The sequence below is a fragment of the Perissodus microlepis genome, chromosome 1 (assembly GCF_051167445.1).
Source record: "Perissodus microlepis isolate ML-2025 ecotype Zambia chromosome 1, ASM5116744v1, whole genome shotgun sequence".
In the NCBI taxonomy this organism is placed as follows: Eukaryota; Metazoa; Chordata; class Actinopteri; order Cichliformes; family Cichlidae; genus Perissodus; species Perissodus microlepis.
The window spans coordinates 36,145,981-36,173,278 of NC_140461.1; positions in this window are offsets into that span (position 1 = coordinate 36,145,981).

Here is a 27,298-nt window from a genome sequence, read left to right on the forward strand (position 1 = left end):
ATAGATATTGTATCCAGCCATCATCAGATATATTTAGACAACCAAGTTTCAGAAATTAGAACAATATCCACATCCGTCGATTGAACCCAAATCTTGACCAAATCCATCTTAAGATGAACAATCTTCAGCCCAAGTGAGGATTTAAATTCAGATGGTGTCTGAGTACACTGCAGCTCAGGTCCCTAGGTTGCACATTACCAGATAAGAGCAGTAGTAAGACAATCAGCAGTCTCTGCTTTGTAACATTACTTATTGAATTTGACTTTTGAAATGTTAAAAGTAAGCAGAATGTTTCAGAACTTGCGAGGTAATCATACAGAGCAACAAAGTTTTGAAGTTGAGGTAAATCTTTGGGTAAATCAGATAATAAATTCATGTCCTGTTCCAAATGAACTGGAGATCGAACAGGATGTACAGCAGCAATGATACATGTGGACCCGGGGACCATGTCTCGCAGACTCAGTGTTAAATGAGACTGTTAGATGTGCTTGCCCTGGAAAAATTGACTGCCTCAAAGTCCCCACAACCAACAAGAAAAATAAAGTTACAAAAAAAGCCAAAATACACAACAATTGTTGATGCTGAACAGGGCTCGCAAAATTTCAAAATCCCTGGTAGCACTTCGGGCAGGGACTCTTCAGTTTTTGGTAGCCCAAAATAAATTTAAGTAGCCCGAATAAAAAAGAGAGCAATTTTTTGATTGATGTTTTGTTTCCTGTTTTGTTTCCGTTACAATATTATACATTAAAGTATAATATTGTAACGGAAACAAAACGTTAATCAAAAAATTGTTGAAACACAAATTACAACATTGTATAAAAATTACAATCATCAACTCAAATACTTGGTTCTAATTGAACAGAAATTTCTATGAACTTGTAAGAACTGTGTAGAACATGAATCAGCCTGTGTCAGATCCTGAATTTGAAATTTCCACTGAAGTCACGGGTAAGAGGCATGTGGTACCAAGATCGAGGCCATTTGCTTTTTGAAGTCTGCAAAGACTGCTAAATTGTGCCAGTGGTAGTTCACTCTTTGCAACATAGTAGCTGTTCTAAACAGATTTTTCAGGTTTATTTTTAGTATGTTATTTGCAATTGGTGTTTGTTCTGGGAAAGATATTGCAGACTGAGCAATAATGCATTTCTTGCATTTCTCATGGGTTCTAAAGGGGGCCTTTCTTAAAATTACTGGTCCCAGTAACAAAGGCGCTTGTCGATCGAGGGAAAACCAACAACACACCCGGCATTCGCTGTCAAAATAAAAGACGCGCACCAGATAAGAAGTTGCAACGCGCGTTTGCGTCCATATAAAAGGCACTGTTTTTGTCCGCTAGAGTGGGATTTTCACAGCACATTTTGCACCACATCTCTGTGCGTTCATCATTTGTTTGAAGCCAGCTCACCTCCTGCAACCACTTTTCCGAGAATACGAGCTTCTTTTGTGGTTCGGACTCTTTCTGACATTTCTTCTGCGGTGGAGGAACACCAAAGTAATTGCTTAAAGGAGCTTCTTCGACATCTTTAAGAGTTCTAAACAAATGTCTGTCCTCCTCCAGAAAATCTTATGTACGCAAACACGTGTTGCAACTTCTTATCTTGTGCGCGTTTTTTATTTTGACAGCGAATGCGCACGTTTTGTGGTCACTTCTTCACCCTTACCTGTCTTATTTGGCTCAGCAGAACTAAAATATATATCCTGCTGCTTTTACACAGGCACTCACATAACGCTTAGCGATTCTCTGCGCGATCAACCTCTCACATGTTTAAGCTTGCTGCGGGAGATTTCACTTGTCATGTTTGCATAGTAAGCTAACGATTGATAAGACGATGTCAGAGGAACTGGTGCGCAAATTATCGTCACTCACCAATCAGTACTGTCGCTCTCTATAAAACAGTTCGCGCAATTGCAAAGTGAAAGCAAAAAACAAGCGCAAATTCAAACGCAATTTCAATATGTCACATATTGACAGTGTTGGGAAGGTTACTTTTAAAATGTATTCCACTACAGATTACAGAATACATGCCCCAAAATGTATTTTGTAACGTATTCCGTTACGTTACTCAATGAGAGTAACGTATTCTGAATACTTTGGATTACTTAATATATTATCATGCTGTTTACAACTACATGAATGTGATTTATTACTATTACTGAAGGTCCGCGGCTCCGAACCCGTAGTAAAGGGACCTCTGGCTAATACGCCGGGCTCCGTGTCGGGCTCGTAGCCGAAAAATAGCTTTACTTTGTTGTCTGGGTCAAGTTTGAGACAGAGAGAGGCGTTGAAAGGCTGCTCCAACGGAACTTATTGTTTCGGAGGAAAACACGAACACGGTGTACAGTCGAGTCTTAATAGCTTACTTACAACTGGGCTCGTCAGGCACTCTTCTTGGCTGCAGTGGTTGTTATTTTATATACATGCTTCCAGCTCCCGTTTCTGCTCGATGACAACTGGTAGTTTTCCACTCTCCTTTTTCTCCCTCCTCGCGCTCACAGACACATAATGGGTATGGCAGTCCATTCTCCCTGCAGCACGGACTACACTGCCCATGAGGCTACATTCTTTAGGGCTATGCCTGTAGCATTCTGCCTATTAGCTTAGCACAACAACAACAAAAAGGCGCTCTCTCACCCAGGAAACACACAGTCGCAGAGAGAGCGTCACCCTGTAACCATGGCAACCGTAACGCTGCCGCCTGGAACAACAGAACATAGCTGTCAAACAAAAGCCAAACAGTCCTGACCCGCGACCATATGAAACAGGAAAATACCGCCGTGTAATCCATTTATTTCAACAAAGTAACTGTATTATAAATACCACCTTTTTAAACGGTAACTGTAACGGAATACAGTTACTCATATTTTGTATTTTAAATACGTAACGGCGGTACATGTATTCCGTTACTCCCCAACACTACATATTGACAGTGGCTCACCGATGCCAATGACATAATTACCCAGCTACATTTCCGAAAGAATGCAAAAGCATTGACATATATTTTTCCTTCCTACGATAGCCCGACGGGCAGGGCAGAGATAGATTTTGGTAGCCCGACTGGAAAAATCGCTAGCCCCGGGACGTCGGGCTAGCGATTTTGCGAGCCCTGCTGAATTAAGCAAGCTGGACAAAGCTAGAATGGCAAGTAAGGCTCCAACCAGCAGCTCAGGCCCTGATGTGATGCAAACAACTTCTGATCGTAGCATATCCCACTTTCCAAATATTTACAAAATAATTTAAATAACCCTTAAAAACCTTGTTGGAAAAAGGCACTAAAATCCATTAAAAGTAGTAAAAAAAAAAACCCCAACAAATTCAAAGCAGACATTCAACAAGAAGACATGCTGCTGCATCAGCATCAGAAGCTGATTCAGTGAAAATGAGGAGCTTACACTCAGAGCACTGAGCTCCACACAGTTTTAGTTTTTATTCTCTCAGCTGCAGATTGGCTGCAGTACTGTGAGTGTCTGACATTAGATAACCCTATAAACCTAATAACCGAATGCGCTTTTAACTCTTATTAGAATGAGATTTTAACCACTACGGTGCAAAGTTTTTAGATAAAGTACAAGAGATACAATCAGTGCTTTGTCAGTGTTTATTCAGTATTCAAGGACAGCAATATTTGCATAGTATTTTTACTGACATATAGTGCAGATATGTTTTGGGCAAAAACATTTTTGAATATTAAAATATGAACATTTTTAACATACAACTGGCAAATTAGCCAATGCCAATGCAAAACGTTATCTGCCTATTAAAAAAAGAAGATAATCTTCTCACAAACTGGTGTTTGATTTTGAAACAGGAAAAAAGTGGGGAAACAAATGAAAAGACTAACATTTGAATGAAACCTGAAAGCAAGTAAATACTTTCTATGCTGCCTCATACATTTTACGTCAGATAAAAACTTTGTTCGCCAGATTCAGATAATTATTTAATAAAAGCTAGACATTTTAAATGAGAATAAGAAAGAAAAGTATTTCCTTGTGCCCCCCTCTCCCTGTTAATGCCCTACCTGGCCCCCTGGCAAAACTTTGCTAGACCCGCCCCTGCACAGTTACCAGCTGTCAGCTACTTAGAAAAGGATCCTGGTGTTATTTGTCTCTCAGAAACAGTTCATGACTTCCCTTCAACTCATTCATGTCACCTAAAAGGTGAACCTGTTTCTCCATCACCTGTTCAGCTCTGATGATTCAGTAAGGACATCTCCTGGTTTCATCTTCATGTTTCCTTCTCACCACATATCCAAACCGACATCATGACCAGCAGCTTTTACAGCTGTGGCTCCAGCAAACATCAGCTGATACTAGAAATTAATATAAAATAAATTCTAACAACAGCTGATCAAGCTTAAACGTGCTACTGTTGTTTAGCGCGACATCCGCTGGTTTCCTCTTTCTGGCGCAAAGTGGGCGATAAACAAACAAAAGAGAAAAGCCGATCAGCTGATTATTGATCAGTTTAATGACTGAAGTAGCAACAGGAGAGAGAGGGGAGAGAATGAGAGGCAGCTGTGCAGTGTAAACACACAGAATAATAATGGATTGGATTTATATAGCGCTTTTCAAGGCACCCAAAGCGCTTTACAATGCCACTATTCATTCACACACTGGTGGAGGCAAGCTACGGTTGTAGCCACAGCTGCCCTGGGGCAGACTGACAGAAGCGAGGCTGCCATATCGCGCCATCAGCCCCTCTGGCCAACACCAGTAGGGTAAAGTGTCTTGCCCAAGGACACAACGACCAGGACAGAGACCCCGGGGATCAAACCAGCGACCTTCCGGTTACAGATACGTTTCCCAACCCCCTGAGCCACGGTCGCCCCAAAAAGCACACAAAGCAGAATAAATCCTGCTTTGTGTCTTTTTCCATTCTAGCTGAAGTACGGGACAAACTGCATCCCTTCTCAGCTCAATACGAAAAGCATAATATTTTCTCTGAATGCGGGACGATTCCGTCTTTTTACGGGATGGCTGGCAACTCTACTAACTAACCTTATGAATAAAATAAAGTTCAACATCAGTAACATCATAGCACCCACCCAGCTGTATAGAAACTCCGTCATGCTAGCTAGCACGCAGTACGAGTTATTGTAACTGACTGTAAAAAGTCAGCACAACGAAAATAAACTCCACCTAAACTTGGTTTATATCTGACCCAGATAGACTGCAGGTCATAACTTCTTACCTGAAGTTCAGTTCACCTGACACTCGGACCGGCGGCCGCCTCGGGTCTCTCCTCCCCCTGCCTCCCCTCTCCCTCATCCACCTGCTGGCCTCTGTGGAAGCTCCGCCATAGCCACCACCAAACAACTGAGTTATTTTTACACATCGGCCAGCATCTGGCCAATCCACCACCTCTCATTGTTCATGCCGTTACAAAAATAAATAAATAAGTCATCAGCCCACCGGGCAAATGCCCGGTATGCCCGATGGCCAGTCCAGCGATGTCAACCTGCAATGAAATCTGCAGCTCCATACAGCAATGTTACGACTTGGATTATATCTTATAACTCATAACTCTTATGCTAGCTCCCCCCAGCAGCCTACTGTCTGAAATATTCAACGGTTGCAATAATTCTTTAAGTGTTATTTTTTCCTTGGTATTCTAATTTCACCGAAGTTTACTAAACTCAACAAACTTAATATTACTTACCAGGACATTTATTCTCAACTCATTTTCTTTCGCCGAAGAATTGTTTTCTGCTGTGCCGTCTTTCGTGCTTGGCTCTCCTTCCTTTGCTAACGTGATGCTCATAGTGCAGAAGCCGATGCTGCATTCACTTACACTCGGATATCTGACCTTGACTGTGAAAACATGATCAGACATTTGATATTTGATTGTTTTAGCTTTGGGGTGGCACCTGGGGTGGCCAGTCTGGTTGGGGGGGTGGCCACACCCGCTGGACGCGCCACCCCGCTGGACACGCCACTGTGTCTGTGTGTGTGTGTGTGTTAACCTCATGTCTGTTTGCAGGGACAGGATCCCTTCAGAATACCTGCCCTTCGTTCCAGCGCACCTGGTAATAAAAATGCTTTAAATGAACAAATATCACTAATTGTTTACTATCTTTCCTTAGTTACTCGATATGATGGTAAAATCAAAAAGCCTTGAGGCGACTGCTGTTGTGATTTGGTGGTATATAAATAAAACTGATCTGAATGAAAGGTTTTGAAAAAGTGTATTTTAAATTGAAGCTTTTCCTGAACATAATAGCATGAACAACCCAAAAACAGCAGCGACACGGTTCAGTGGTTTTATTAATAAAACTGGAGAGTGAGCTGGCAGCCATGTAGGTTAACCAAGGAGTGGATTCTTAAAGACAGAGGAAACAGAGGTAGATGTAAAGACAAGGGAGCCTGAGCATGCTATAGCTTCGGCTGCAGTAATGGTCTAGCAGAGACTGGGTAGATGAGCCTTATGTCCTTGTCTACTGCATGTGAGTTATTAGCAGGTGTGTTAGCCAGGTCTATATGGAAGCAGTAAACGGGCATGCCCCTCAGCAGACCGTCAACGTACACCAGCTAGTAATAGAGAGGAAAGAAGATGGCAGTGGAGACGATGATACCTAACCAATTTTGTGTATAAATCTTGCCCAAATGGCAACTGCATAATGAAACTCTCTAAACGATGGCTCCACACGGACTCCAAAGTCATTTGAGTCATGTGCCATCATTGTGTCTTCTTCTGAATAGAGACGATGTCGATTTTGATGTTACACTGCTAATGTTCTGTCATAATGTTTCTACCTTCCAGGAATATAAATTCTAAGGAATGAGACTGAACACTGGCACAGGTTATCAGTACATACTGTAAAAATGGCCTGATTATCGGTGAAAGCAAAGCAATCAGAGATAGTTTGCATTTAGCTGTAATAGCTGTAACACTTATTGGCATGAGGTGCAGTTATGGAGCTGTACATAGCAGAGGACAAAAGAATGAAACACCAGCAAAGGGCAGAGTAGGATTACTACAAGAGCAAAGAAATGTTTTTGTTTTGTGAAAAAAAAGAAGAAGAAGAAAGGGGAGGAGGAAAGATAAAAATAAAGTTGTGTTATTTGTTTGCTTCAGCAGGGTATGATCACTATATATTCTAGTAGCCAGAATATTATTTCTACACTGAAGCTGTGAATATGCACAGAAATGATACTATCTAACACAGACACCAGCTCACAATTAAGAAATGTCAAACTGAAAAGTGCAGAGATAATTGTATCATATAAAATGGATTTTTAAGTATTGTACCGTTAAAATTAGCCTTATACTTATTTTTGCTTAAGTTGCTTGTTTTTAGAATGCACATACAGCACAATGTCACAGCAATGTGGATGTAGTGCCGTGTGCTTTCTGCAAGGAAGATATTGCCTTGTCCTCAGGTAACAACCTTACATAAATATCTGGGTTGACAAGCTGCATTTGAATCATAACCACAGTAACAACAGTAAAGATTGTGGTGGAATTGCCAGCTGCAATAAGTCTTTCCTGAGACCAAATTTCCCCCTAACTCATGGCGGCATCAGAAAGTGACCTCATCAGTTAGAAACCATAAAGAAACTCATAAATGCAAAGTCGAATTCAAGGTAAGTGAGGATGGATGGAATAAAGACATGCAAGAAGTGAAAAATGGCAACAAAATTTTTGTAGAATTCGACAGTTTAAACATAAACTCTTGCTGCAGTTGTTTCTACAGACAGACCAACAACAATGCAGAAGTCATTTTGGAGCACATATCAATAGGGATGGGTATCGAAAACCGGTTCTTGTTGAGAACTGGTTCCCACTGTTTCAATTCCTTGGAATTGTTTGCCATTTTTGCAAACGATTCCCTTATCGATTCCAGTCGCCCCGAATGACGTCACCACGTTTCGGAGCGTCATTTACCTGGCAGGAAACACGGCGGCTCAAACGCTCAAAAGTTTGGTTATACTTTACGAGAACGGATGACAACAGGGCAACTTGCAATACTTGCAAAGCAGATATTTCATTTAAGGGAGGAAACACTACGAATATGCAAAAGCATTTGCTCACAAAACACGCGATGACATTAAATGAATGTCGTGTTTTTAATTCCACTCCGGACTCGTGAATCTCAACCCAGCAGCAGCGGTAACGTTCGCACCTCCTCTCCCGTTAATGCGGCAGGTAAATAATCAACTAACAGTGCATATTATGTTAGCGCGATCTGCCTTATTACAAAACCTGCCATTACTGTGCATTTAGGTGACCATGATGAGAGAGACAGACAGAGTCTGGCTCAGACGCTGTCAGTTGTCGCTGCAGTCTACCGGTAGCGTCTCCTTTCAGGCCAGGATAGACGAATGTCACCGAGCAGTGACTAAGTTTGTGGTAAAAGGCTTGCACCCATTTGCCACAGCAGATGCCCCGATTTTCGGTAAGTGAATGTGTTTAGTTGTAGGCAGGGACATTACTGGATATTCTTGTGTAATTGCTACAGAATAATTTATGTTATACTTTGTTATTGCTACAGAAGAATATTTATTTTATTATTTTACATTTACAATTTTTTTTCCTGGGGACCCTGTGACACCCCATTGAAGAGCCGTAGGCTGTGGATCTCTTAAGATCTCACTGTTGGGTTTGTAAGGTCATGTTACTCCTAAATTTCTATCTTGTTCAAAGAGCAGATATAAAACAAAGTTCTAAGCTTAGTGTTCTCCTTTTTTAAAAAGAATCGATAAGAGAATTGAATCGTTAAACAGAATCGAAAATGGAATCGGAATCGTGAAAATCTTATCAATACCCATCCCTACATATCAAGCTGCCGCTCTGAATAAACAGAACTCTTACACAGTAGCATCTTTTTTTTTCCTCCTTTAGATAACCTCTTTATCATCTCATTTGCTAAGACATATTGCCCGTTCTGTGGGGCTGTAAGCTTCTTAATCCAAGGAGTTTGGAAAGAAAGGTGACTGGACGTCTTCCAGTCACAAGCTCCTTAGATTACCAAGACCTGGATGACTGAGAACCTTCACACACATTTGCTTCTGGAGGTCGTCAAGAGCATCAAATTCCTTGGTGTCCACCTGGTGGAGAACCTCTCCTGGTCTCCTCAACGCCAGCTCCATAACCAAGGCCCAACAGCGTCTCTACTTCCTGCAGAAGCTGAGGAAAGTCCATCCTCCCATCATCCATTCTCACCATGTTCTACAGAGGGACTATCGAGAGCGTCCTGAGCAGCTGCATCACTGTCTGGTATGGAAACTGCACCGTATCGGATTTGAAAAACCCTACAACGGATAGTGAGAGCAGCTGAGAACGTCACTGGAGCCTCTCTTCCCTCCATCACGGAAACTTACCGCACCCACTCTATACACAAAGCCACCAGCATTGTGAAGGACCCCACACACCCCTCACACACACTCTTCACCCTGCTGCCTTCTGGAAAGAGGTACCTGAGCATCCAGGCCCTCACTGCCAGACTGAGGAACAGTTTCTTCCCCCAAGCCGTCAGACTCCTGAACACTCAGTGACTGGAATCACACACACACACACACACCTTCAGACACCAAGTTAATTTTGCACAGTACAGTACTATTACTATCTTGTGTCTGTATCGTGCAGTTCTGTCTGGTGTTGCACAGTCTTGTCTTGTCTTGGGGTTTTTTTGCAGTTTTTGCACGTTATACTTTACATAGTTCTGTGTTGACTGTCTGTTATAGGTTATATGTAGCACTTAGTCATAAACCGATAGTAGACTAATGTCAGCCTGACTCTGTCTGAATGCACCAAAGTTGCTTTGACGATGGCTGCTGATTTCAACATTTTTCAGAGGCAAAGACTGTCAATTCACTGCACACAGTGACAATAATTTTGGTCATGCCATGGTGTCCAATCATTGTTTTCCCTACTATGGCTATAGCCAAGTGAAAAATGACCAAGTTTAGCCATCACCCAAAAAATAAAAATGAGTTGGAGTCTATTGCTAATTGTCCCAATACTACACAGTAACTATTCATATGCTGTAGCTAGCCAGTGCTAACTAGCTTCTAGTGGTTACACCTGTTCAACTTTATAGTTTTTGAGGCATGGGAAAAAGTAGGTGTTGGAAAAGCTTTTTTTCCTCCTCATGTTATTAGGAAGTCTTGTCCGGAAAATAATAATCTTCCCAGCATAACAACTTGGAACAAAGCAACATACTAACATTGACAGAGATAGTTGATAGAGTCACAGTTTCCTTCATGGCTAAAGTATGAAGTCCTGCTGTCACGTGAAGATATTTCTCTTCAGATTTCAAGCTAATATTAGAACCCTTACTGTATTTATGCCTCCATTGGCCTCCCATTGCCTGATTGTTTCACACCACTGTATGCTGTTTTGTTGCTGTATTTTTTACAATCTGTATGCAACTTGCTTTCAGTTTATTAACAGACTTTAGTTTACTCTATTCTTGACTCCAGTAGGACCACTTTAGACTTTAATCCTTCTCCCATTGTTCCTTCTCTATTTTCTTGTGCTCCATCTTTTTGATTTTGCCATCCACACGTGGTCTTCTGCTTCTTGTCAATTCCACTATAACGTCTGGTTGGTTGCCAAGCAGCTGCTTGTCTGTCTGGCGTCCCACAGGACCTGTCATTCTCAACCACCTTCAGGAGTTGGGGACTTCTATTCCGTATGCAGCACAAATGTTCCTATCTCCCAGCCAGCTGGTTATATATTATAAAAAAACAAAAACCTTACATCCCCCTGGTAGGTGGTATGTGTGTGTTTCCCTTCAAGCTTGGAAGATCTACTAGAGGCCTGGTAGTTTTGGGCTTCTCCACAGTATCAGTGTGGTCCGTGTTCCTAAGAGACCTCTGAGCTTGTATGATGAGTCTGCTGAAGCTTTTCGGGATTTAAGGGTTGCAGCGCCTATTAACACTGGGCCTGCTTTGGACTTGTGTGTCTGATAGCAGCTGGGCAGTGTAGTGGCAACATTACCATTTTTAGAACAGTTGGTTAGGGTTTGAATCCTCGCCAGTACATGTATCCAGTAATGATTCCCAGTCCACGAACTCCATGCTGCCCAAGCCAATATTAGAACATGAGTTGAAAATAAATAACTAAAACGGTTATTAAGCACACTGTCTGTAATAGTTATAACCTACCAAAAACATGATGAGCACCAATTACATCATAGCATAATAAATGTGAAGTGTTGCTTTAAATCTTTTAGACTTTAAATAACACAAAGAAGTCAGTGGAATAACATGAAACAGGGTAACTTTAAAGTGTCTCTTGGTATGAATGTCCTTGAATGTCGTTGAATGTCTAGTCTGCGTTATAGTGGTCCATTCTTTTTGAGTATAACATTTAATAGTCTTGGAAGTTAAAACAGAGTTCCTTTATGTAGTCACAATCTTGAAGGACAATGGGGGTCAGGGTACTAAAGTATAATCCAGTTTGTCATTCAAAAACCTTAAACAATGGGACGTCTTTTGTCCCAGTACTAAAGTTGGGATAAGATTTATTCCTATCAGGAAAAATGGTTCCTAGGGGAGAAATTCCACCACAGCTAGTGTCAGAAAGTGAAAACTGACGGTTACTTCAGTTGGCAATGATTCGGCCCTCAGTTGACCCCCTGCTGCATTCATGTGTTCAATGTCTTCTTAGCTGAGAATAAAATGAGTTAAATGTGATTGTTGTTTGGTTTTAAGTGGAACCCAGGAGGAGAAACAGTATGGTGATGGCAATAGAACGTAAGAGAAAATCTTGATGACTTTGATGTAAAAAAACAAAACAAAAAAACAACTTACTAACTATGTAAAGTGCCAAAGTTGCCTGTTTTAATGAAGTCGTACTGTAAGCACCAATGGTTTTTCTTTTATCTAATTTATATTAGTTATCTTATTTATCTGCATCTCTCAGCTTCTGTCTATATGTACCGCTGTTGTAAAACCTGGAGCACCACTTTAAAGCAGCTTCTTGTTTCTGAGCTCTTGTCCTCTCAAGTCTCTGTGAATTGACACAGTGCCTTTTCCCAGGAGATTCCACACCCACAGGCATATTGAATTGTGAATATGAAGCTTCAGGTAATTAATCAGTGTTATCATTTCCACCATCACAAAGGTCACATCTCAGGGTTTTTTGTTGTTGTTTTTGTGTTTTTAACTCTAAAAGTTGGATCATTTTGAAGTCTGGATCCAGAACCATGAATGTTTTCATTGTGAGAAATTAAATAATTTCATATTTACAAATACATACCAAATGTAATATAGAAAAAAACTCAGGGAAAATATCAATTCATGTGTCGAGGTCATTTTCAGCTTTTGCTGAAATATGTTGTCTAGAATTAATACACTTTGTAATTAATGTTAACGCTTTCATATTCAACCAAATCTGCTCAGCTTGTTTAAACTAGAATCCTAAGGTCAGATTCAGGCTTTGCCATGTAAACACAAAAGATGCTTGAATGTGCTCCAGATTTTAAAAGCATCTGAAAACTGAGGTAATGCATTTTCAAACATTGGCACTGAATTGATTGTAGAGTGAATAAGATCACAGTGTTGCTCATTTTTTCAGTACAATGTGGAAAATATTGTATTCAGGTACTACTCCTGCTGCAGGAGTCTAAACGTGCGTCATCATTCGTGCATGGATAAAACCAAGACGCTGCATTTTTTAGGTTAAGATGCTCAAAGGTCAGGGTTGGGATTAGGGTTTGGTTTGGTGCTGTTATGGTTATAAAGCTAGAGTAAGTCTGAATGAAGGTAATGTCCTTCGATGTGTGTGTGTGTGTGTGTGTGTGTGTGTGTGTGTCAGAGAAAGAAAGGTTTAAACAGCCTATATTAATACTTTTTTTTAAAGTGAGGCCTGGATGTTGATCATTGTGAAAAAGAAGCGGCTCTGGGGAGCAACTGCTTATTGTTTAAAGGGATTTCCATAATCTAAAGGATGATGATGATGTTGTGGATTAATCTGTGGGGGACTGCTCAAAGCAGCCATTGGAGGGAAAGCACTAAGCCATATTGATCTGGGACGATGAAGGTTACGGCCATCAATCAGGTGGCATGCTGTTCTCTGTTCCTGTGCCAGCAGGAGCATTTAACCAAACCTTGCCTCTACTTTGGCCACAACTCAAGAGTGTTTTCTTTGTACACACTCACTCTGCAGAGGTCTGGGATTACTCTCTGCCTCAGCGGACAGTGTTCATTTGAGCTGCGATTTATTACAGTGACTCTGTGGGTACTCCCAGCCCACAGAGGGGTTACTGTGGCAGGCGACAGATACGGTGCTCCATTCCTCTCCCCAGGTGCTCAGGCTTGTAGCTGGCCCATGGGAAAACTAAGCTGCTAACCCTCTGACTATTACAGGAAAGGACATGGTTCATTGAGTCCCAGAAGGGGAAGTCTTTTGGGACATTTTGAAGGCAACGCCAGCTCTTCCTCACAGCCCCTGACCTTCTCCAGTTACAGCTGCTCACAAGTTTCAGTCATCGGATAAAACCTCAAACCATGTGGATCAAGGGAGCAGTCACAGTGCTGGTGCTTACACTGAAAGAAAAATGGACCAAGGGTCATTATAGTCCAGCCGACAGTTCCAATGCAGTTTTAATCAAACAGAATGGCTGTATTGAATCACTTGATAAGGCTGTGAGATTCCCAATCTATATGTAATCACTCACTGCTCTCTCAGGGTTTCTCCCTGACCTTTAAACAGTATGCCTGATAATGCTGGCAGGATTCTTACCCTCATACTCACTGGATTCAAGAGGAATTGTATTTTTCAACTCTTTGTCCTGGTCAAATTTACCAGGACACCAATAATTATTATATGGCAACGAGTTTGCATAATTTTTTTAAGTTCTGGGAACTAATTAGATTTTACAGTGTCATAGACAGATGCGATGATACAGATTTTTGCAGCTGTGTGTAGTATAAAGAGTTGTTCTGGTGCTCAAACACACACATGTTATGAGACAAATCTATGTCATAGCAAATATACAAGCATGTAGATTTGTGTGATAAACTGAAACCATACAATTGCATTATTGTGTTCGTAATCATGGGCCATTGTTCCTTTTCTGTGATTTGAATGCATAGATTTGTATGTTAAACTGAAGCCATATGGCACTGCACTGATGGTTCTAATTACTATGTGGTGTGGATAGAACTCTGCTGCACATTTAACTTTGTAATAGCGTTTCAAATTTACCATCAAGATTGTCACTTTATACTAGAAAATTGTACTTCAACTTTGGGTAAATTGTGTTTTATTGTAAATAGCTGAAAAAGAATGTGCATTTTTTATGTGTCCATTTTTGATGGCACTGTGTCTTATACAGTACAGTGGTCCCTTGTTTGTTGCGGTAGTTACATCCTAAAAATAACCAGAAGTAGCCAGCTTTATTTTTTTTTTTTTACAATGATTATAGATGTTTTAAGGCTGTAAAAGGTGATGGTTAGCATCTTCTAGCATCTTTGGGTGCTAACGCAGCTGCCTTTGACGGTGCAAAACGTTTTGTCGACATTGTTGTGTTTGTTGGGGAGAAAACTTACAAACATACAGTACAGCACTTCAGAGTCACACTGCTAGGATCGAAGATTTATGTAAATGTAACACCAGCTGAACGCATTCTGTACTGGACAGGAGACACGGCACGAGATTGATTGACAATGGTCTACAGCCAATCAGGACGCAGAACACAATGCACTGTAAAAAAAAAAAAAAAAAAAAACAAACATGGAAAATTGCACAAGTTTTTTTTTTTAATCAGCAAGGCTGCGAAAGGTGAATCGTGTTATAGCGAGGGACCACTGTATAGCACTTTTCCAGTACTGAGTACTGAAAGTGCTTTATACAACATGCCTCACTCACTGATTCACTGTTATCTACAGCTAGGTGCTTTCTATCTAACATTCACACTCAGATGAAAGCATCAGAGAGCAACTTGAAGCTCATATCTCACCCAAGGATACCTCAGCATGGAGACTGGAGTAGCCAGCAATCAAGGCATCGACCTTCCAGTTAGTAGATGACGTGCTCTACCTCCTGAGCAACAGCTAGCCCCAATATTCCATCATTTTTCATGTTTCTTCTCTAATATTCCATAATATACCTAAAATTCATAGTTCATGTGTTTGTAAACCTTTTCACAAGGAAACACCAAGTAAGCCAAAGTGCACCAGTATAAACTCACTGGGAACATGGTCTTTTCTGAGAAAGCACTCTGGTCTCAGTCATGAGAATCCTTCCTCCCTACTGTCACAAAGTCTTTTCATAAACAGGATTAACACGTGGACAGACACCTTGGATTAAATCTCAGTGGTTATTTTAATACCCCGTTCTAAGTGAGACCAGATGGGAACCTAATATCTGAGGGTTCAGCCTCCCATTCTCCTTTTGAAGTGCTGTAAGTGTTGAAGTAACCCTGCTCTGTTGCTCTGAAGTGCTCCGTTGTTAATTAGAGATATTGTGGGGTCTGATTTGTCAGGACTGTATATGTTAGAAGGTTTTTAAATGTAATTCTGGATTTAGCGGGCCCCAATGAAAACAAGCTAATGTGGATAAAATCTAATTAAGAAGTGATGAATGAATAGACTGGCTTCAGCATCTCTCTGACATAACATATATTTTATTTTAGCATAACTGTGCAGATAAAGGAAGCCAGTCTTAGAAATGTGTTTAATGATAATGCCATGCTAATGTGGTATAAACTGGTACAAGTGGCCAGTCAGTCAAAGATGTTAAAGATGTGAAAAGCAGAGCACACTGCGCTACAACTCACCTTTTCAGAATTTGAACCTGAATTTCTTGTGGGGACAAATATGAAACACCTCTCCGTGTCCATGATGCGGGGTGATTATCGTGGAAGCATGAAGCGCAAACTGCTCCCTTGGAAAAGTCTTTCACCTGGCAGAGGATCCACTACAGTTATCCTCACACAGGTAGACAGCTCAGCCTGTAATGTGTTTGTTAGGCCTTACACCACGGCTCATTACAGCTCACAATTTGTTGATTCGTTTGATCAGATTGTACCCAATGACTCAAACTGCATGCAAACAGAGGCAGCTGTAAGTGTGTGTGCATGTGCTTGTGTTAAAATGTGTGTTTCATGCCTTGTGCATTTCTAGAGGCAGATGGCTAAAGGGAGGTTGATGCAATACTAGCTTCTGTAGCTGAACATGTTCACTGGCAGGAGGTTTGCAGAGGTGTTTGGGGAGGTTGTGCCTGTTTGTTTGATTATTGAGTGACAGGGAACTCAGGAGAGACGTGCCTCACTAGTTCGACTGGCGCCTCAGGGCTTCAAGGTCGACAGGATTAGCATTTTAAAACCTCTGCTTCTCAGATTCGAGAGTGGGAGGTGGTGATGGAGTGGGGGAAACCTGTCTGATTCAAAAATTGGATCTACTGCCTACTTTCAGCTCCCCTCATCTTTTTCTAAATGTGTGGTTTAAAACAGAGTGGAAGTTTACCTGTCTCATTACACCACATCACACAGTGGGAACAGAAAAGCTCCGACTGGCAGGAAGCAGTCCTACAATTACACTGTTTTCCACACACGTTACCAGATTCAAAGACATTTTTAGTCTGTGAGGAAAACAGAACAGAAATGAAACATTCATTTTATATTTCTGTTATGTACAAAACAGTTGTTGAGGCTCCTATTAAACATGGTCAAAGTCTTAAATAATGAGACGATGCGTGAGCCAAAAGCTCAGACTTCAGACTGGCTGAAGTCCAACCTGTGTTGTTTTTAAAGCTGCTTGAAACAAGCAGCCAATAAGAAGAATATTGATTCATAGCAGGTGCAAAAACACTTTGAACACAGCTGTACATTTCATGGTCGATAACGGGAACTCTGTAATTCCTAACAGTTATTTCAACACCTTGAAATAACCCTGTGAGGTCTGAGTCATCATCATTGAACCCTCACTGAACCATCATCATCAACCCTAAACCAAACTCTAAACCTGTTAGATATATCTAATCGATATATCTAACTTTTTTTCTTTGTTCTCTAACATCTTCCACCGAGGGAACCAAGAAAATAATTAATCTAATCGACACTTATCAAAATATTTGCCTCTCCAAAAGTATAGCGTTAGAGTAGGGTCAGTAGTTATCACCTACCATCACTTAGATGTCACAGCTGAAAGCTCAGCACTGAAGTCAGTTAAGCAATCGCATCTTGATTATTTGATTTTAAAATCGGGTTGTGTGCAGATGCAAAATCATAACTGTGTCATTATTCAAAAACTGTTAATTGTAGAGCATCAAACACCCAATACTGGAGCTACGTAAACAAATGTGTTTTTCCCTTCCTGATCTCCCAGTGTTTTGCATATTTGTCACACTTACATGTTTCAGATCATCAAACAAATTTTAATATTAGCTAAAGATAGCTGAAGTAAATAAAAGTTGAGTTTTTATTTGATTAACCTCCTAGGACCTGGCGTCCACATATGTGGACATCACATTTTGGGTTATTTAGACCAAAATACTCAATTTTGCTCTACAAGGGCCTGAATAATGTCCACTTACGAGGACATTATACTGCTACTGTTCTATCGAAATTTTAAATAAATATCTTCATATGTGGCTCTCATTTTTTATTAGAAACAAAAATCAGGTAAAAAGAAATCTGGTAATTCTTTGTTTTTACATTCATTGGGCCCCAATCAGCCCAAATATCAAAGAGAAATCAAAAATGCATGCCGTGGGAGAGTTCGGGTCTTAGGAGGTTAAGGGTGAAACCTTATCCAAACCCACCTGGTGCTGAAATAAGTAATTGATTTTTCCCCCCTTAATAATAATAAACACACCTCCTTGAGAAACTGCGTTGTGTTACTTGTGTTGGCGATCGTGGCTCAAAGAGTTGGCAGTTCGTCTTGTAACCGGAAGGTTGCCGGTTCGAGTCTCGGTCGTTGTGGCCTTGGGCAAGACACTTTACCCTACCGCCTACTGGTGTTGGCCAGAGGGGCTGATGGTGCGATATGGCAGCCTCGCTTCTGTCAGTCTGCCCCAGGGCAGCTGTGGCTACAACTGTAGCTGCCTCCACCAGTTTGTGAATGAATAGTGGAATTGTAAAGCGCTTTGAGGGTCTCGAAAAGCGCTATATAAATGCAATCCATTATTATCTTTCTCTAATAGTAATGTGTAATTGTGTGCTGCTGCCTAAGCTACAACCCTCAGTGATCCCCTGTGAGTCAGGACTATCGAGATGTATTTTGTCTAATCACAGCGTCTTTGTGGCTTTCAAACCCCAAAACACAAACAGAGTAACAAATATCATGGTACATAACGCTGTATTATTAAAAACAAAAGTATTCTTCAGTTAGTTTCAGCGTCAGAATTGGAGGGCATTCCAGATGAGAGACGATGACTTCAGACAGTATACAGTAAATATACTATATTTAGTATATATATTATATATATTTTTTAAATATATAGTATATATAAAAAATGGATAATGTTATATCGCACCATGATGTTAACTAAAGGTTGGACCTCAATGCAGAAAAACTGTTTATATCCCAAATCATAACACATAGCAGAACTTCAACAAAACAAATTCATGATGCAGTTGTGCCACACCCTATATTTACTTTAACATACAGTGAAAATCTTTCATTTTGTTAAACGCCTTTTGTCTCTGGTATCTTTGGTAGGGGCTACAAAGATGTGAGCAGAGGGGTCAAGGATGTGCAATTATGGGAAAGGGGGCAAACTTCACCTGCCTCTGTTGTTACTATAGTGCAGGTACTTTGTGCCTCAGTTGTTATCACTTTCTGTCTTTATTTGTGCTTCTCCTTAGGTTTTTAGATTGTGCCTCCTCTGTCCTCCTGTGACCTGGAGTTCACTCTGTGTTGAAAGATGTCTCAGCTCTGAAAATGACAATTGGACAGTGGAGCCCTCATCAGAGGGGCTATAATCAAGAATGCTCAGGTGTATTATTTGTGGTTGTGATTTTACTCTTGACACATAACAGAGACGTGTGTGTGTTTACAAAAAGGTCAGTTTTTTCCCCTGTTGTAGCACATTGTGAATTTGGGTAGCAGTTGAAATTAGTCATAAATATGGGTGATCATAAAATAGAGCAGTAGTTAAGAGTTTCATGATCTAACTATACCAAGCTTCATATGTCGTTGGCATCACTAGGAAAGAAATTCAAATGACAAAATGAGGGTGAAAAACTCATTTCAGATGCCAACAGGTTTTTTTTTATGCCTGCTGAACTCTGTCGGTAGCTTCAGCTGATAGCAGCACCAGACTGCAGGCAACACGTTCTCACTCCCAAAGCGTAACATTTTACGCTAGGTGACAAATCATCAGAAGATTACGTTTTCGGCTACCCAACACCTTCCTAAATGACGACCTCGGAAAAATGAGGAAATATGAGAACCGTCTGGACTCAATCTACACATGTTCGCTCTTTTTCTTCAGATCGCTTGGAAACACGCTATTTAACGTCATTAAAGCCCTGGTTAAGGTCAAGAATAAGGTTATGGTTACGGCTAGGGATAAGGTTAGGTTTAGGGCTGGAATACAGGGCTGGAATGTCTATTACCGCGGGAGCGTCATTCCACTGGATTTCATCCATAACCCCACGCCTACCATAAGGAAGGTAGGCGTGGGGCGTGACAAAACGTTGGCATGTTACGCCTCGGGAGTGAGAACGGGCTGAAACACATGGGAAATTACCTGGGTTTATACTGTTATGATTTGATAGCTTATTCATTAGCTGTAACTGAAGATATATGTAGCATTGCAAGCTTTGTCATCATATATGGTGGTCTGTCGGCTGGTTTGTCAGTTGTTGAACAAGACACGACACAGTGTGCAAAACCACTGTGTTACACAGAGCTCTGTTAAAACTTTTGAGTTGGCAAGTCAGATAATTTGTGAAGAAACAGACTGAATTTGCTATTATCACACAAGCAAAGTGTACGCCACATTATTTCTAAAGGATCTTGTTTCCACGTAACTATTTTAATTCAGACCATTTTCTGTCGTCTCCTTCGAATCCAGAAAACAAACACATTTCACTCACTTTGTGCCCAGAGTGCATCATTTGCATTTGAACACACCGTGTTCATTTCACAGCATTTCATCAGCTCTTGTTACTTTTATTAGTGCAGCTCACATCTAGCAGCGAGCTCTAAAGCAGACAGGTATTTGCACACTCTTTTTCCTGCTAACCTGAACTCATCTTGCCCAGATGTATGTACTCATGCTTCAGTATTCCATTACTGATGCTGTATTTAGCAGTACACTTAATGCTTATCACATGTGTCATGTAGGCCTTGAGCAGCTCAGCCCCTTCAGCTTTCCAGCCTCCTAATTCTGGAGGGAGCAGGAAGTGTGGAACCAGTAAAAGAGTCAAATGGTTAATATTTGGACAGTTTAGGTCATCAGGAACACATACTCATGCTGTGGTTGCTGCTCAAGTATGTAAATACGATCGTGGCTCAAGAGTTGGGTGTGCGTCTTGTAATCGGAAGGTTGCGGGTTCGAGCCCCAGCTCAGACAGTCTTGGTCGTTGTGTCCTTGGGCAAGACACTTCACCTACCACCTACTGGTGATGGCCAGAGGGGCTGATGGCGCGATATGGCAGCCTCGCCTCTGTCAGTCTGCCCCAGGGCAGCTGTGGTTACAACTGTAGCTGCCTTCACCAGTGTATGAATGTGAGAGTGAATGAATAGTGGTATTGTAAAGCGCTTTGAGGGGTCCCGAAAAGCACTATATAAATGCATTATTATTATTATTATTAAATCAGATCAGAAGAGCAAAAGGAATCTGTTAAATGTTGTTGGTGATTGTTTTTTGAGGGTGAGAATTAACTAAAGTGGATGACCAAAAAGCTGAACAAAAATACAGCGGTTTAATTTCAGGGGTGTAAATGACTAATTGAGGAGAACTGAGAGATCTTAAAACGTCTTGGCATATCACATGCATAAGCAAGGAAACGCCCCTGAATATTCACGATTCTCCACCTCATGAATCGTAACAAGCATCCACATGGGAAGCGATTCGCGCCAATGTGATGACTGGAAGCCAAGAAAAATGTCCAGTCCTTCATGGACAACAAGTCCAGTATTCAATCTCTCTAACAAACCTTCTGACTAATCTGGAAACCCATCAGGTAGTCTGCTAAATGGAAGTGAAACATATAGTAAATAGTGAAATATTGGGCAAGCTTTCTGCAGTTTCCCTTTTAATGTGTGTTTTAACCCAACCACAACATTTCCTCCAACAACATAGGCAGTCAAGTTTCAGTTTGGCAGATTTTTTCCTATTTTCATGTCAAAATGGAGACTGCTCTTCTCAGAACAGAAAATGAACTTTAAAGTGTGATCAGTACATCTATATCAGATAGTTTAAAAAACAAACAAACAAACACACATTTTAAAAAAACATTTAGAAAATGTATTAAAGTTTATAAAACTTATACATCTGCTTGAATGTCATCGAGTGAAACATGTACTTCATCTCAGATTAAAGTCAGTTAGAGATTACAGATACTCCAGGTCTCAAGTGTATAAAGCACAACTGTCCACAAAATCAGTTTCTTCCATTCCAACTTCTTTAACACGATGAAGAGCTGTCTGAGGATTCAGGGAGAGTAAATGGTAAATGGCCTGTATTTGTATAGCGCTTTACTAGTCCCTAAGGACCCCAAAGCACTTTACACATCCAGTCACCCACCCATTCACACACTGGTAATGGCAGCTACATTGTAGCCACAGCCACCCTGGGGCGCACTGACAGAGGCGAGGCTGCCGGACACTGGCGCCACCAGGCCCTCTGACCACCACCAGTAGACAACGGGTCAAGTGTCTTGCCCAAGGACACAACGATGGAGACTGTCGGGGGGCTCGAACCGGCAACCTTCCGATTACAAGGCGAACTCCCAACTCTTGAGCCACGATCGCCCCCCTTATGAGTAGAGCTGCATAAGCCTGGAAAGGGCTACAAGACTGAGGAAAAGACTTGTGAGACGGTGACACCAGAATCAATCAGAACTGGAAGAAATATAAAATGATCATCAATGGGCCTCAGTCTGGAGCTCCATGCAAGGCCTCTTGGCCAGAGGATGATCATAAGAAAGGTTGTGGATCAGCCCCAAACTACATGGGACAAGCATATTAATGATCCAAAGCCAGCTGAGACCACCGTCACCAGTAAAACCATTGGTACCACACTATGGTACCTATTCGGAACCATGATAACAGGGTTCTTGCTGATCGGAGCTGGCTTGGCCCTGGCTTATCGGAGAATTAAGAAAGCAGAACCGGCTGTTCAAACCCCCCCCCAAGGCTGAAACGATGGGACGAGGCATGACTTCTCAGAATGGGCTCACTGAGTGAAGCATGGTTAAGACCTTGGAGAAGCTTACGGCTACCGTGAATACTCAGAATAACACCTCTGAGCGAAAGTTGGATTACATCGTGGAACAGCTCACCGCAGTCGTGAGTTCTCAGAATCGGCTCTCTGAGCACAAGAATGACAAGACCACGGAGCGCAAGTTTGATAACATCATGGAGAAGCTCGCGGTTCTCCAACGGGAGATTGAGAGACCAGTGTCGGAGTGTTAAAGAATAGCTTTGAAATTCTCATGAGCTGCTCGCATAAAAGAAAAATCAACAACATCAACATCATAATGCGGATATCCCCTCGGCGCCAGCTGTGGGCTCAAGGCTGGAGCCGAACAAAAACTCCCTGATAACGACTGTGTGTTGACTGTTCTTCCCACTGTATGCAAGGCCACCTGGGTTGGCTGGTAGACTGGTTACTTAGCCTGGTAGGGCGAAGGACACTGTCTCAGCTGAACTATGGACACGCACACACATACACTTACACTGATAAGCACTCACACATCCCCCCTCCCCTTCCAATGCCTTCAATGCTTGTTGCCTCCTGGGAACACGAGGCAGGTCTGGGCCCGTGCTGGAGACAAGGCACAGTGGCAGGATGGCTGCTGTGTTGCCTGGGATTACTCCTCATCCCCTACCCAACCCTGTTGCTGGTCACGTGCTCTATAATGTTGTACTGTGGACATTTATGTGCTTTCTGTGCAGAGGAGTTTTTTGGTTTCTTCTCATGCTGTCCTCCCAGGAGCCCAGCATGAGTAGAGGTCTCTTTTTTTCCTCTTGTACTTTCCCATTGTAGTGTACATTTCAGTGTTTTTTCTGTAATGCAACCGTTCTCTGACTGTATCCCCATGTGATGTCTGTGTTGTGTGTGTATGGTCGGGGGGGGGTTCATTCCACTGCAGGGCAACCTGCCACAGCATGTGGTGAATAAAATATGAACTTGAACTTGCCATAATAACTGAAATCTTGCAGTGTCTGCAAGACGCCTCAAGAACGCACATGTACAGGCCATCTTAGGTTTACGAGTGAACTATCTATATGATTCAGAGAAGGCTTTGAAGAACGTGCTGTGGTCAGTCAAGTTAACTTTCTGATATCAACTCAACACGGTGGAGGAAGACAACACGAAAGTATGACCCAAAGAACAGTTAAGCACAGAGCTGGAAGCTAGAGATGGCACGATAACTCTTTTTTTATGTCCGATACTGATATCATAAATTTGGATATCTGCCGATACCAATATGAATCCGATATAGTTTATTTTTGAATCAATAAAACTGTTTTTTCTAATATCTTGCTGCATTTTGTATTAATTCATACTCAAGTTTAAAAAACAAAACACTAAAGCTATTCTGTTATACCTGTATGCAAAAAATACACTGTCCCCAAAAATATTTAATAGTTCAGCAATACTGATCAATCTAATAAACTTAAACCTGCACCATCCTTCCTATTCTGGTTTTTTAAAGAGTAGATAGCGGAAATATTAAGCAACCTAACTAATAGGGTTGCCAACTCCCAGCAAAAAAATAAAAAGGGAACCACCCCCCACCCTCCGCCTCGCAATGCTTAATCGACGTAATCAACTTTAATTTAACGCAAATGTAAAAAAAAAAAAATGCACAGAAATCAGTTATTTTTCCACAATAATTAAATAGATTCAACATCTTTCTTCAACAGAACTGCAGACTGCACAGATGGTTCCCAAAGGAAAAAGCACTATAGCTTACTAGGGTATATTAGACTTAACAGTTACTATATACAGTAATGGACTTCTATGCATTTTACATCAGATTAAAACTTTGGATGTAAGATTCAGATAATTATTTATTAAAAGCTGGACATTTTAAATGAGAATAAGAAAGAAAAGTATTTCTTTGTGCCCCCTTTTCCCTGTTAATGCCCTATCGGCCCCCCTGGCTAAACTTTGCTAGATCCGCCCCTGCACAGTTACCAGCCGTCAGCTGCGTAGAAAACGATCCTGGTGTAGAAAGTAATATTAAATAAATTCTAACAACAGCTTATCAAGGTTAAACGTGCTGCTGCTGTTCAGCCACTGGTTTCCTCTTTCTGGCGCAAAGTGGGCGATAAACAAACAAGAGAGACGGACTCGCGACAGAAAAGCCGATCAGCTGATCATTGATCAGTTTCATGACTGAAGTAGCAGCAGGAGAGGCAGCGGGAGTGAAGAGGCAGTCGCAACATATATCGGTTGTTAAGCTTAACGTGGAATGCTAAACAAACATTCAGAGATGAACTTACACACCTGCTTTACTTCTCTCTGGGATAACTTTCTCTGAGATGAAATGCCAGTTTGGCAGCGCGTAGCGAGGATCCAAATGCTCAACCAGACCACCGACAGGTCTGGCACGCCACAGCCGCTCTATCACGAGACGCACACTGCTCCGACATGCTAAGGTTATGAGCTGAGTTACGCCATGTCGCAAGTTTTGTGAGGCGCTTTTGTGATATTGAATGGATCGGATTATATTTTTAAATTTCTTTCAGATATCCGATCTAGTAATTTAGGTCAGTAGCAGACCGATACCGATACGTAATATCGGATTGGTCCATCTCTACTGGAAACATTATGCTTGGGCCTATTTTTCTGTTAAGGGTACAGGTAGTGCATCGAGGGGCCAAAGTGTGGGCCCATGTACCATACAATCTGGGACAAGAGCCTCCATCCTTCAGCCAGAAGGAAGAAGATAGACAGCTTATGGAGTGGTCCAGTAGTGTCCAGACCTCAGTCCTGTAGAGAGAAGAGAAGAATGGGCCAATTAACTTGAAGTTGGTGTTAAAAGTTGGTCTTCCCCTTGGCCCACTTGGCCGTTATTACAAGGCCTGAAGTGGTAGCAAAGTCCCTCTGCAGAACAACAAACTGACATACGGGCGGTTCAATTAGATTGTAATCATTATGGATGGAGACTGCCCAAATGTGACTCCCCAGACATACAGCAATGATACAAACACTGAAAATCAATACTGACTCAAATCTAGTCTTTAAGAGGTTTTGCCTGATGATAGAAAGATTCCTGTTGGCAGTGCGGCCTGTTCAGTGAAGAACAGGTTGCCGCAGTTATCCATCAATCAAACTAATGTGAAAACGTTAGTTTAATAAATAACGATATAGCCATAACGACAGCTAAGTCTTTACAACAGGGAATAAAGGAAAGTCTCCGACTGGTTATGAGGGCAGCACTTCGGTAAAACATCAAAGTAAACCAAAAAAACCATGCAATTATAAACCTTAAATCGTCCTTAAGCTCAACTCAATATTCTTTGTCTCAACCGTCTCTGTTTAATTTGAAAATAGTTTTAAACTCTACTTTAATACTTTCTTTATTCATACTAATTAATGTTAGAAAGGTAATCAACTTATCTCTAATGTCAGACCAGCTCCCAGCAGAACAGCATCTCCACAAAAAACAGATGTGACTAAGACAGACTTTAATTAACAGGTTTACAACATTTAAGGGCTTTAATAAGTTGATCAGATTGTCAGTAAAGACTTTACATTCATCAGGTGAACTAGCATTAAAGTAAATTTAATGCATTTTGATTTGGGCACCCACAGTCCAAATAAATAAATACATAACTGCTCTTTACTGAGTTGAGCTAAATCAGCTTATTGATAGCTTATATCAGATGGAGTGTTTTGTATTGTTTGTTATTTTTCACCTCTGCTGACTGATGTCAGTTTTCTTGAACAGATCCACCTTCACAGCGTTAAAGACAGTTAAAGTGAGTCCACAGTGACACAGTTTTTGTGATTCTGCATCTGCACGTCATCACAGTGGATTTCTAAAGAAACAAACCAAACATTAGTGACTGTCAAACCAAGGATCAATGCCCACCCCAGACCCTTTCTGGCTCCCTCCGCAGCCCTCCACCTCCGCAGCACCTCCTTCTCTCTCTCCTGTTTCAGACCTTCGACCCCGCGCGACCCTTCCTGTTCACATTCGCTCACGCACTGTAAATAAAGTCGCTGTTAACCCCGAGCACTCCAGTGTTTTGTCTGCTTTCGGGTCCATTTCCGTGCCGCCTGTGGCAATACGATCTGGCCTGACATGGACCCAGTAGATCCAATCCATGCTGTGATTAAGTCAGAAGGAGCAATGTTAGGGACACATGAACAAGCCCTGCAATATCTAGACAAACAGCGCCAGGCCATCAGCGGCACACAAGCAAACATGTTGTCCTTTTTTTGTGACATTCATGCGGCGTTTTTCTCCTGTGATGTCCACCCGCAGCTGCTTCAGCGGTGAAGCAGCCACCGCCTTTCTGTCCCTTTCTGAGGGGTTTTTTTATGTTCTGACCCATCGAAGTCTGCCCTTATGATGTTTTCCTGGCTGAGTTAAAAAAGGCTTTCGCTCATCCCGTTTCTGAATTCTCCATCAGAGCAACTGTAGTCTTGCCAAATTTGTATTTTTGCAAGCAAAAAATGACATGATGAAGGACCACCTCGCTAAAATATCTGGCGTCTAAAAAGATTTAATTTGCTTCGGCAGTTGAAATTACAAGTTACTGCGCTGGACCTCGATGTGAGATCTACTTCACACCACGGACAACCCTGATTCAGGCTGTACAGTTTTTATACTGCGACAGTAACAAGTATTATTATAGCTATCATCTTCTGGAAGCAACGTGGCAGTCCTGCTGTCTCCCTACGAGTCCTCTCTCCGTTCACATCCGCTCACTCCCAACTTCGTTATCTCTTCCCTTTTCCTGGAATGACAAAGACAGACACGAAAACACCTCCCTGCCTGGCCTTGATTATTTTAATATTATCCCACTACTGATTGTACAGCTCTAGTTTGGGACACCCTGTTCAGACTCCCTTTGGCCCAGAGAATATCCTTCCAACAATTATCAGTGTGGTGTGTAAGCATGTAGCAAAAGGGACCCTCAAGCGCTCTACGTCCATCCTCAATATTTCAGTCCAGACATACCGCTTGACGAGGCTTTTGACCCTCAAAACACG